Source organism: Nomascus leucogenys, chromosome 1a, assembly GCF_006542625.1.
Source record: "Nomascus leucogenys isolate Asia chromosome 1a, Asia_NLE_v1, whole genome shotgun sequence".
Lineage (NCBI taxonomy): Eukaryota > Metazoa > Chordata > Mammalia > Primates > Hylobatidae > Nomascus > Nomascus leucogenys.
The window spans coordinates 13,765,219-13,779,091 of NC_044381.1; the positions used below are offsets into that span (position 1 = coordinate 13,765,219).

The window sequence follows — 13,873 nt, forward strand, 5'->3', positions numbered from 1 at the left end:
TCAGTCCTGTTGATAAGTCACACATGAGTGAGTTGCCAAGCCACATTTTGTCTCCTCTTGGAGGCAGCCCCCGACCCATTCACTAGATAGCTTTCTAGGTCCTTTAGTAGGTTGTATTTTGAGCCCCTCCTGAAGTTCTGCAGGAGGTCCTTGCCCAAGTCCTTCCCTTGGTGAGACTTTGCTGGGTTACTCAAATGAAACATCAGTAGGATGGCAGAACATCAAACGAATCAGTGGCATCCATGGTTGGGTCAATGTAGTTGAGAGGTTAAGATCCCAAGAGAATGTGAAGTCAGATAAGGACATAGAGTCCAAGGAAATGTGGAGTGGGTGTGGGAAATAGGTTGCAGAATCTATGTTCTGGGGATAGAAGGGAAAAGGCCAGTGGTGGGCGTGGAAGATGGACCAGTGTAGAATCCAGTGTCAAATGGGGCTCTGAGGGAAGAAAGGCACTCAGTGGCAGTGGTGAACAAAAAGAAAGTCAGAGTATGGCTTGGTCAGAGATTGGGTGGAGACCAGAAATAAGAAGGTCAGAGTGAAGGATGCCTCAGTGAAACCCAAATGTGACAGGGAGAGAGCAGCATCAGTCTCCAGCTCCCCACACAACAGAATGTCCACCTCCATGGTTGCTCCATCGCATCTTTCAGAGCACAGATTTTACTGTAACTGCTCTGGAAAGCAACCCTAGAGAGGAGCTTGTGCAAATTCCTCCACGAGATAAGTACAAAGATTATCCAGAAACAGAACAGGTTCAGGCAAGCCTGCCAGGGGTCACATCCTTTGTATCATGATATCCTTTTCTCCGTTGCCCCAAGGCTTGCTCTCATGTCTCCTTCCCTATGGATTCTCTCTCTCAGATCAATGCCAGGCTGTACTGGGTCCCTAGAATTACGCAGGGCAAGCTTGGAAGAGAAATATAGGGAATAATGTAAAATATTAATCACATTTTTTGTAGAGAAATATTCAGTGCCACCATGGAGCCTTTCAAGAGAGCTCTTTAGCAGAGAAAGTAGGAGCATGCATTGTATCAGATGAAGGTAGGAGCAAGGGATCTTGTAGGATGCAGAGTGAAAATTTACACTGGAAATAGACTCTTTCAGATGAGACTCTAAAAACCCAAGAAACCAAAATCAAAGAATCGGTATCAGCAATAGTGAGGCTCACGTATGTACAGTGTGTTACCGTATACAAAGTGTTTCCACTCCTTATCCCAGGTGGTTCTCAAACAATCTCATGAGATTTTCAGGCAAGGTGCTCTTCTAGAAAAGGATCCTGAGACTCAGGGAAGTTAAATGACTTATCCAACAATAGAACACAGAAAAACTGCCTCCAAATACTCATTCCATTTGGCTGGTCCACAGTGCCCAGATATTTGGTTAAACATTATTCAGGATGCTTCTATGAGAGATTTTTTGGATGAGACTAACATTGAAATTGGAGGACTTTGAGTGAAGGAGATTGCCCTTCATAATGGGGATAGCCCTCATTCAATCAGCTGAAGGCCTGAATAGAACAAAAAGCTGATCCTTCCCAAGCAAGGATTTCTCCAGCAAATGGTATTCAGACTCGAACTGCATTAGCTTTCCTCTGAGTCTCCAACCTCCCAGCCCACAGGGCAGATTTGGACTTGCCAGGCTTCATAATTGTGTGAGCCAATCCTTTAAATAAACCTCACTACATAGACACACACACATCCTATTGGCTCCATTTCTCTGGAGAATGTCACACACACTGCATCTCATGCCACCACCCAGTAAGCAAACTGTATTGTCCAGATCCACTATTCTTTCATTCCTGTGGATGGTCAGAACAAGGAATCCAAGAACTCCCTGGGTTCTGCTTTACTTCTTATGGACCCATCTTCTGATGGATCTGTTTCTGAGAAGGACTTTCTCTAGAAACTGAAATCATCAGAGATTGTGAACGTGGGTCTTCAAGGAATGGAGATTTTAAGGTTAACCCTTGGAAAGCACAGAGTTGAACATGCAGAACTTTAGCTGTTACTATTTCACCTTTGGTCCTTTTCCTGGCTTGCTGCACTGATGCTGAAAGACAAGAAAAGAATGAAGAATCTTGGACTTAATTCTCACTCCCCTCTCTTTTAGCAAGCTGCAGACATTCATTATTCTTGAATAATATGCCTTTCTGGATTGCATTAATTAAGATCAATTTTCCTTCCTTGTTATTCATTTTTTAAAGTGCATAAAATAATTTTCTATTGTTCCCACTCTGGAAAAACTCAAAGAACAAAGATTTCCTGCATGAGGTTCTCACTTGATATTTCTACAAGCAGTCCTTTGCTGATGAGGGGCACAGACTTTCCGGTCTTTAAGAACATCTGTGCTCTATTTAACACAATTCTGCACCCTGAGCAGAGAAGGGGTAGCATCTGATCAAAGGCTCACCATTATTCTCCAGGTCAGCCCTAACACATGGAGGATCATCCGAAAGACACCTAAGATGGGAAGGCAGCTGGTGAATGATATTGAGGGACTGCTTTCAAGTGTCCCAAAATCCATTCATAAGCCAATCTGACACCCCTGAGTAAGATATTTGGAATCTACCCTACAAACCTTGCCCCACTCAGGTAGATGGTCTGTGAGTTTTGCATCGAAGTCCTGGTCCCTGCTGTAACTTCCTTCCTGCCCAAATTCTTCCCCTAGAATGTATTAAATAGAGCACAGATGTTCTATTTATGGTATTAATACAATTAATACTAATTGTATTAAACAGAGCACAGGTGTTCAGAAAGTCTGAAGTATACCCTAATTTTTGCCAATTCCCAGGCATTTATACTCCTGAAATCTCCTCCATCATTTAAGCCAACTGCTCCACATAATCTATTTTGGCCCTGCATTAACCCAGACACAGACCTCAACCTCCACTTCAAGCATCATGAAAGCATGCCACTTGCAAAAAAAAAAAAAAAAAAAAAAAGCATTAACCAGCAAAGCTGACTTTTACTGAAGATCCTACAAGGGTGATAAATAAATGGAGAGAGGGTGTATAGCCCATCCCCCTACAATTTAAATTCCTTTCTATGTTATCACTTTCCAGCCAAGTCCTTTTGTACCACTTTGTCCTTCAGGCTCTCAATTCCTCCTCCTCCACTGAAGCAGTGTCTTGCCCTGCAAGTCCCCCTCTCCACTCTCCCAGGTCCTCACACCACCACTACCACAACCACCACAGTATTTCAAACTCTTCTCTCTTTCTTATATAGAGCTTGTCAGCTCTTCAAACTCTCTACTCCAACCTGGATAGTGAGGTTCATACTGATTTGGAGGGTAAGTGAGGCCTAACTTTTTAAGACAGCAGTGGGAGCCACATAGAACCATATTCGTGAGTGTGTGTGTGTGTGTGTGTGTGTGTGTATGTTTTGAATCACATCTGTAGGTTACATCTTCGGATGTGAATTAGGAAAAAACTTTCCTAATCTTTCCCATCTACTTGGTAACTTTGCTACAAAATCCCTTCAATACTTATTAAAAATAATTAACGGACTCATGTATATCCTGGTGTATATGTTTATCTGTTTTATCTACCCATGTTAGCCAAACATTTAAGAGATTCATACTATGTACTTTCGGCCTAATTATTAAGATTTTAAGCTGGAGAATTCATGCACTGCATCATTTCTGTACTTTGATTTCTTCAATTCCTCTGCTGGTGCTAATGTATCACCTTGCTCAGAACTGCCAAATCTTTCCCATTCATGGGATGAGGCTTTACTAGAGTTGGCAGCTCCTCTCTTTCACAAATTCCTTTGGCACCAATAGCTTCTCCTGAGTTACTAACCTCAAAGGGCTTTGTCTTACTTCATTTGGGCTGCCATAACAAAATGCTATAAACTGGGGAGCTCATAAACAACAGAAATATATTTCTCGCAGCGCTGGAGGCTGGAAAGTCCAAGATGAAGGTGCCAGCAGATTTGGTGTCTGGTGGGGCCCACTTCCCCGTAGATGGCGCCTTTTTGCAATGTCTCACATGCTGGAAGGGACAAGGCTGCTCTTGGGCCTCAACAAGGGCGCTAATCCCGTTCCTGAGTGTGCTTCCCTCATGACCTGATCCCCTCCCAAAGGCCCCACCTCCTACTACTATCATCTGGGGATGAGAATTTCAATGTACAAATTTGGGGGGACATAAGCATTCGAACCATAGCAAGCTTACACGTCAATCTCTGCCACACCCTTATCTATCCTCTCTTTAACGAAAGTTGCATTTCTGACAGAAAAGTCCCTGTGCACACCTTAGCATGGCTGGCATTGAATCTAAAGGCCAAAGGACTCTCATGTCTAAAAACATACTTTAACGTTTTAGAACAAATCAACTCCAGAGAAACTATTTCCAGGTGAGAAATAACTCTAAAAATTACTCATCAACTGCATTCTTCAAAAATATCAAAGTCAAAGCTGGGTGCGGTGGCTCACACCTGTAATCCTGCACTTTGGGATGCTGAGGCAGGCGGACCACTTGAGGTCAGGAGTTCGAGACCAGCCTAGCCAACATGGTGAAACCTTGTATTTATAAAAATACAAAAAACAGCTGAGTGCTGTGGTGCGCGCCTGTAATCCCAGCTACTTGAGAAGCTGAGGCAGGAGAATCTCTTGAATTGGAGAGGCAGAGTTTGCAGTGAGCCAAGATTGCACCACTGCACTACAGCCTGGGTGACAGAATGAGACTCCATCTCAAAAAAAAAAAAAAAAAATCAAAGTCATAAAAGACAAAGAAATCTGGGAAACTGCTCCAGATTAAAGGAGATTAATGGGGTATGATAAGTAAATAAGTAATATGTGATCCCTACCGGGTCCTGTACTGAAGGAAAAACATGCTGTAAAGGACATTGCTAGGTAGGCAAATTGAATTTGAAATAGAAATAGAAAATTAGAATAGAGATGCTACATAAGATAGAAGTCCTGTGTTCATGTTAAACTTACTTAAATTGATAACTGTACTGTGGATATATAAGAGAATGTTATTTTTCTTATGAAATAGACATTTAAGTATTTAGAGGGAAAGGAACATGATGCATGCAACTGAATTTCAAAAGTTTGAAACAAAGAATGATGTTTGTATAGATGAAGAAAGCAAGTGGCACAAACCATGAACAATAAATGCATCTGGGCAAAGGGTGTTGGGATGTTCATTACTGTTCTTGGAGATTTTCTATGAGTTTCAAATTGTTTCCAAATAAATGATTCTATGTAATGGCTCGTCAGTCAGTCCCATTGAGTTTTAACCCCTTTGAGATGGACAAAGCTTGGGCCCACAGCTATCACCATCATACCCAACTCTCCAAAGTGAGAAATTCCAAATTTTAGACAGTCGTATTAGGTTCTGTGTCAGGCAAAAATACTGGGATCTTCTATTAAAATGGTATTTTTAATGTTGTCAATAAAGGTTTTAAAATATATTAGAAAATAAAAAAAGAGTAAATGAAATAAAAATAAACACTACATATAAAGATATAAAAATAAAAAGAATCACGTTTGCATCATAATTTGAGACTCTTGCCTTGTTACATACCAGCTGCATGACTTGGGAAATGTCATTTTACCTGTTTGTTTTTCAGTTTCTGTATCTGGAATGTGGAGCTAAAAATCCCCAGTCACATGATAAATGGTAATTATAATTAAGAACATAAATAGAATCAGTAGAAGCTTAGCTGGGCTTGAAATTTCTTTTTGCAGATGATCATAATTATTATGGGGGGGATCAGGTACAGCACCTAGCCTAATAATCTGTGGGACACAGTCCTACAAGCCTAGAGATGATAGGCTTGTCATGTTCCTGCCAAGATGCAGCACTTCAATCTTCTTGTTTTTACACGTTAATAGCACTACCCCACAGAGCTGATCTGCTGAAGACCAGCTCCAAGACAGACCCCACCCCATTTCAGCTTTTTCAACATGATCCTTTCAGGCCACACTTTTGTCCACCTCTGAGTCTCCCTTTCTAATGCTGGGTTCACCGATTTCACCTAATTTCTGTTTCTCTTCAAAGTTTTTCTATGTTGGGATAAACCTGCCCTTGCCCCATATTTGCTTTACCATGCATTAGAAAACCAATTTTTACTTATTATTTATTTATTGAGATGGAGTCTCGCCTCTCGGTCTGTCTGCCAGGCTGGAGTGCAGTGGCATGATCTTGGCTCACTGCAACCTCGACTCCGCCTCCTGGGTTCAAACGATTCTCCTGCCTCAGCCTCCTGAGTTGCTGGGATGACAGGCATGTGCCACCATGCCTGGCTAATTTTTGTATTTTTTAGTAAAGAATGAGTTTCACCATGTTAGCCAGGCTGGTCTCAAACTCTTGACCTTGGGTGATCTGCCCACCTCGGCCTTACAAAATGCTGGGATTACAGGTGTGAACACCCAGCCGTAGCTATCCTTTCTAATAGAAAAATTTTGTTGCCAGCCTCCTTCAAGATAGAAACAAATCCCCAGGCGGAGACATCCCGTTCCTCTGTACTTTGTTCATCAGTTTAATTATCTGGAGAGAAGGCTGTGCTTGCATGAAGGGTTTGAACTGCATTTGGAAATTGCAACCTGCCACCTCTGGGGCGAAGAGTGTGCTTCACCAGAGTCTTGATTGAGGCAATGGAAATTTCCAATTGGAAAACTTAAGACAGTGAAACATGAGGCTCTATCCTATAGTCCAGTGCTAAATAATACAAAATGATTGAAAAGAAAGAATACAAAGGTTTCGACACATGGCATATGTAGTTGCAAGTACATATCAAAATATACACGTTTTTAGAGAATTCTTTCAAGCAATTTTTTTTTAGTCTCAAATCCAATTTTTTCCAGGTGTTACTTTTAAGAAATCATATTCAGACCTGGTGTTTTAGGGCTTTTGTATAATAAAATAACATTTGAGGAACAAGAAAATCTTTTCAACTCATAACATAACTGAAAAATGATCATCAGTATTTCTGCTGTCTAACTCCCTTTTCCCAGAGAAAATAATTAATCACCTTTATTTCCAGGGTATCAGATAAGGGATTTCAAGAATGGAATACAGGAATTTTAAAAATGTACATCAGGCCCAAGAAACTAAGGAGGAAATGAGTTTAACTCCCTATTTTTTATAATAAGAACAGAGGTCCACAGGAGATTCATCCAGGACTACTCAGCTCATGACAGCACATCCAGGTCTTCCTTGGTCTCCGTGCCCTGGATGCTGTCCTATTCCGTGGGCCTGTACATGCCACCAACTTTGCAGCCTTTTTCCTCAATATCTCTTCCCTTCTTCAAGGCCTCTTCAAGGCCTTCTAGACAGGCTGCTTCAGATAACATCCTGAAACTGTTCTTATTCCTATTCTAGGTGTCTTCTCACTGCTATATGAAGATTCCTCTCAATTCTAATGGAAAATACCATTCTTGTTCACCGAAATGCAATTTGATAGCATTTGCATCTAGGGGTTCTTCCTTTTTTTTCTTTTCCTTTATCTCCATTTATACAACATTTATTGAACATCTCTGGGTGAGAAGAACTATGATAGGTGCTGAAGATATACAGAAGAATGAGACAAATCTCCTGCCAGAAAGAACTCAGTCTTCCTTCTGCTGTCATTACAGAGGACATAACACATCTACCAGTTTGCATTCTTTTGGTTCTTATTCTTTTCTATTGGACATGGACATGATCTGGCTAATATTAGATGATATTTGTTTACATGAGTTCTATTATGTCTGCCCATCCATCCATCAGTCCATGCATCTATTTATCTCAACAGCTTGAGGATACCATTCTGTTCCCTAGCGTGTCAACTTGCATGATTTATTAGCCTAGCATAGGCATGTTTAGTTATAATACCGTTCCTTACAATGAATGGTCTTTTGTCTATAAGGTAAATCATTCTGAGTTATGTAAAATGAGAATCTGACAAACAGTGTCCCCTCGGGGATGAGGTACTTCCTCTGTTATTTTGTAAAGCTGTAAAATGACATTTAAAACAGTACCATATAATCAAATCTTCCTAAAACACCAGAAAAGAATTAGTAAACTTCTAAAACTTGAGTTTTCTTGTTCTTCATGGTTAGTCTCTTAATTAACAGCTTAGAGATCCCACCTGCTGTCAAAATAATTGTGCCATCTTCTCACTTAATTTTAATGTGACCTCAAAGGACTCCTAGTTTTTTTCTCTCTCTCTTAGAGATTTGTTTTACTTTCTACCAGTCTTTTCTAGGAGAGTATTTCAATACACATTTTAACTCAAGAGGAGCTGAAATGGAGGCATGTTTTAGTTTTTGAAATACAGGAGCCTCTTTGACAGGGAGGGGATCTGAAACAAAATAAAGGGAGCAGCCTTATTAAAAGTTGGAGCTGTGCTTGAACACATCCTAAAATGATTAAATTGTGTGTTTTGGTTAAAAATTACAAGTTGGGTAGCTTAAAGCCACTCCCATTGACTAATAAAATGGAAAATATTGGGGTAGCCCAGATACTAGTTTTCTGTGAGCTGCTTCTTTATGAATTGCAATGTGAAATGTTCAGTACAAGTGGCAGTAAACAAAAGTAAGATTAAAAAATGCCTGGAGGATATGTGAGTCACAATAATTATGAAGTCGATTTCTGCCTCCTGATAAAGACTACTAATAAATTCTAAGTACATTAACTGTAGCTACTGATACAGTAATAAATATTAATGTAGAACAAAATTCAGAATCTTTTTTTTTCCAGTCTGAATCTTCAGCCTAGCCTGGCAGCTACGTATTACTCAGAATTCAATGAAGGGAAATTTCTTTATGTTTTTAGATTACACAACAACAGAAAACTCTATGTCTATCTAATAATAATATATTACAGTTTACATGAGATGTAAATAAGGCATTGCAGTTACAATGAATTATTAGGGACCCAAGATTTTTTATAATACTAAGTCCTCATAAAGGTCAAACAATCTGTCCGTCTAAAAGAATTACTATATCATAACAACAAAAAAAGAAAACGAGCTTGCTTGACTTCTTGGTGTTTCATGTGAGCCACAGAAATTAAGAATACGCATCCACTTTTCTTTAAAAAATGATAATAATAATAAAAGCCTTTTATTTCCATCTGTTGATGTATTTCCCTGCTCTTTGCTTTTCTCCCCAAAGTAGCTCCATTTGGAAAACCTTATGAGAAAGCAAACTCTTTGTAATTGGCTTTGCTTTTTCCTATATGTCAAAAATCTAGAAAGTGGAATATAATAAAACCATCCCCAGTCTAGAAACTGGACAACCTGACCTCTCGTTAAATTCCTGCCTTGGGTTCGCTGTGAGAAATTCATTTACTGTCTTTGTACTTCTATGTTTTCATTTAAGAAATTAGAATATTGACCTGGATAACCTGTACAATCTTTGCTGGTACAACTGTATGATGTAAAATATGACTTTGTAAGCTCCAATTTTGCACCTTTAAGAATGTTGCATTTGAATCCATTATAACTTTGAACTTTTTTACCTTTGAATTATTTTCTGTGTGACTTCCCTGAGAACACTAGCAATGGAGTAACATGTGCTCTAGCTAAATGAACTAGGTTTTCATTTGATCTTAGTAGTTAACCCAGTACAAAAAAGAAAGTTTTTAAGTCCATTTACAGACACCAGTCACTCTTTCTTCCATTCATCCTGAATTATGCCTGGCCATTTTTCTTTAACCTGGTTTTTATTTCGGTACTCTTCTCCATCCTATCTTCCCATTGCCCCTGTTCCTGCCTGGCTGAGGAGCCCCATACTCAGCCGTCTTCTACTGATCAGCTCACACACCTTATTTCACGACATGTTCCCACTGCCCTAAGAAATGAGTTGCTTTCCCCTACTGCTGCTCATGTCTTTCCCATCGCCATGCCTTCACTTGTATTATTGTCCACTTTTCTCATCTTCATCCATCTACAGTAATACTGTCCAACAGAACTTTTGGCAAAGATGGAAATGTTCTGTGTTTTCCAACACGTCAACCATTAGCCACATGTGACTAGTGAGCACTAGAAATGGGGCTAGGTGGCTGAGAACCTGAATTCTCATTTCATTTAATTTTCATTGATTTAAATTTAAATAGCCACATGTGGCTAGTGGCTAATATATTGCACAGTGTAGCTCTAGATGATATCATCATTAGATGACTAGTTCCAAATCCACTCTTTACAGGATGGGGCTCATTAAAATCACCGCACGAACTTTAAAAAAAGAGAGAAGCCCCCAGTTTCATTCGCGGATTTTCTAATAGAATTGGTCTGCCGTGAGACCTGGCAATGAATATTTGTAAGAGGTTTCCCAAATGATTCTAACGTGTAGCCAGAGTTGATAACGATTGTTCCAGAAAATATGTCAGGCTTCCCATTTCTCAGTACTCGCTTGATACTTCTGAACCTCTGCACAATAGTCTGAATCATTGTATCTAGCATGTCCTTTTACTTCTCGCTTCAGTTTTCTTCATCCAATTGTAAATACCTTTTCTTGTTTTGTTCACTGACATGACACGTCCTGAGTAAGTTTTTAGTGGCTGAACTTCTTTCACTTATTGTACATATTCTTGAGTTGAAAAGTATTCATGTCTTTTGATTTTATAAATCCTAAATGAGATTAGGCTTGTGTGGTTTTCTATTCTGTCTTTAAAACATCACTATTCATTGTAATTAGTCTATTAATGAAAGATGTCTATGCTAGGCTGTAAGTTCCAGGAGAGCAAGAGCCATCCCTGTTCACCATTGTATCCCTAGTACCTAATCTGACACATAGAGGCATTGAATAACTTACTGTCTAACAAATAATTTAATGAAAGAAGTACTTGAATAGATGCACTTAAGGTAACACCCGTGTATTGCCTTGTTGACGAAAAGTGAGCACTCTTTCAAAAGATCAAAATACAGATCATCTGCATCTTGAGGTTGTATGCATGTTTGTGCATGTGCATGATATGTGTGTGTGCATGCATGAGTGTCTGTGTGTGCATGGATGTTTTGTGTGTATGTTTGAGATACATGATTATTATAAGCATCGTTAAGAGGATCGAAAACTTGCTGAGTATTCCAAAGGATCTCTCAGCACCTCTTGGTTCTGCACAGCTGGTAGCTCTGCTCTCCCTAGCTATAGTCCTGGGAAATATGGTATTAATACTGAGTGAACAGATGGTGTAGGGTGTGTTACTTAAGACAGTTTTGCCAGGAGGTAAATTTATGCTTTATAAATGTACTTCAAAACTATGCTATTTGATTTAATCACTTAATGCAAAGACAGCTGCATACTATATTTGCCTTAACTGCAGTTATATGGGTTATCTGCCAATCTGTTAATTATAGTATTTTGAAAGACTTCAGGAAAAAACAGTAATTATACAGATTGGGGGTGGAGGGGAGGAAAATTTTTGAAGCCTAAATTCAGACATTCATTCCCAGCTAACACAAACTTATTGAAGACTTAGAAAACCTGTTAGGAAAGTGGGAGTAGATGTGATGGTTTTCCTTTGAAAAGGACTTACGTGTGTGTTCTCACTTTGCGTCAGTTATCCTGGATAGTAACTGCCGGAGAGATGGGAGTTGAGTGATATTTCAACAGGACGGAGCTCCAATCTACTCACGCTAAGGCCTTTCAGCAACTGCTCAAGCCCTTAAAATTAAAAGAAATGAAAGGAGGAGGTTCAAACATGCCCTTGACTTTTTTCTACTTTCCCATGACCTGCTTGGTCCCTGAGTCCTCTGTACCTAAATTTTCTCTGCAAAACTGTTGCAGCAATGATTAAGCATGTTTAATTAATACAATATCAGGGAAAGGGAATATTTTAAGCTTAGTCTGACAGCTTCCTTTACTTGCCAAGGACTAAATGTCACAAACTTGTAGGAAAAGTCTGGCCCATTTCCCCTATCCCCTGGGAATTCATGTTAAATGAATTTCATTGTCATTTTGAGAACAAGATTTCCTGTCTGTGGGCAGTCCCAGGATTAAAGTGTTTAATGAGATCCAGGTGGTAAATCAGAGAATTCTGGAAAGAATGTTAAAGACTATTTGGCCAAAGTCTGTCATTGGACAGGTGAAGAAACTGAGGATGCAAATCCTTAAATGATTTGCCTTCTGAAAACAGTTAAGGAAACAGAGTGACTTTCACAAGGCACCCTTTTCCATCGGTGTAGGCATTTTTCACGTGCATCCCCCTACCGACTATGAAGAGATAGAAAATAAACGGAGGGAGCAAAGAGCTTATTTTCTTGTGCTAGTTCAATACATGACTGGCTGGAGCTACATCTAGGCAAAATGAGAAGACAGTCATAATAGTAACAGCTCTTCTCATTGATTTCCCATGGCCTCCACATTCCACAGCAGCCAGGGCCATCCACTTTGAGAACACTTTGAGTGCCCATGGGATGGAGCATCGCAGCCTGAGTGGTCGTCAGCTGCCTACTAGGTGCTAGCCAATGTATTGCGTACTTTCCCAACATCATCTCAATTACAATATCTAGAAACCTACTATTCAAACATTATTTCATGCATTTCAGAGAGGAAAACTAGCTTTCAGAGTGTGGATGATTTTACACAAATAAAGGAAAAGAAAGGAATTGAAGATTCTCACTATAGAAAATCACCAAACAGCAAAGGTAGACAACAGGACAGGAAGAAAGGAAAAAAAGATCTCCCTACGGTAACCAGAAAGCAAAAAATTACAGCAGATGCAGAGGTTGAGTAATTTGCTTCAAGCCACATGGGTCATCTCTAATGGAGTTCCATATTTAGACTTGGACTTACAGATTCAGAAGGTGATGCCTTCCCAAGAAAATATTTTTTTCTTAATATCTTTTTTCCAAAACTGGCTAAAAATACTTCTTCCAATCCTCTGAGGTCCTATTACTGAGCCTGTTCAGTACCATCTTGCAGCCTGTTACTCCTAGGTTATCCTCTGCACAGCAGTCCATCTGATGGATATCTCATCTTCATGGATAGGCTGTACGGAATGTTCAACGAACCTCAGCTGATAACCTGATATGTGCTTAAACCAGGTCATCAAAGCAGCCAGGTAGGTCCCAATTCTTTCTCTGCAGGAAGCGCCCATTTTGAGAATATCCTGGTCATGCCGATATGAAGCTGCTTATCTGACCAGAAGAGTAATTAATTTCTTCTTGTGTTAGACAGAAAGAGAGAATGATGCCAAAGTTGGCAAATGGAGGAAGAATTGGAGGGTCAGGTTTGGCTTTTGGTACCTCTCAAATCATACTTAAGTGACCGCCGTACTTAACTATGAAGGAGTGTGAAGGGACTTAAAAGTGGTCCCTAGGATTTCCATTGCCTTAAGGGCATTTAGATCAAAATTAGGACAATGGTCATCGCTTTGAGCCTTTGGATCTCTGCTTTGGGCCTTTTTTATAGAACAGAGGCAGATGTTTTATTAAATTTCTTAAATGCGTGCCTATGTGTGATTCCAATTTTCATGTTTTGTGGCAGCATTTTTGATCAATATTCCTTGGCTGCTATCTATTTTCTCTGTTCCTTTTCTGACTTTTTACAATATCTCTAATTAAATATATATAATATATACATATATAAACCTTATATATAATATATAATAAACTTTCTTTAATTAACTAGTAGAGGATAAACCTGCTTCTGCTTCACTCAAAGATAACTTTATATATATATATATGGTTTATATATTACATAATTTGCATCAGTTATCCTGGGTAATAACTGCTGGAGAGATGGGAGTATATATATAATATCCATGTGTGTGTATATATATATATATAGTTATCTTTGAGTGAAGCAGGTTTATCCTGTACTAGTTAATTAAATAAAGTTCATGCAATGGAGACAAGTATTCTAAGGAGAATTTTTTTCTCTTTTATACTAAAGTTAAAAGTTTGTGGCATAGATACTTTATGGCACAGGGCTGAGTGTGTGTGTGA

At 39.3% G+C, this 13,873-nt stretch overlaps 1 pseudogene; it reads right to left on the minus strand.

Annotated features, from left to right (window-relative positions):
• The window catches only part of LOC100594909, a 42,848-nt pseudogene extending 29,825 nt beyond the window's left edge, over positions 1-13,023 (minus strand).
• Positions 13,024-13,873: the final 850 nt, after the last annotated feature.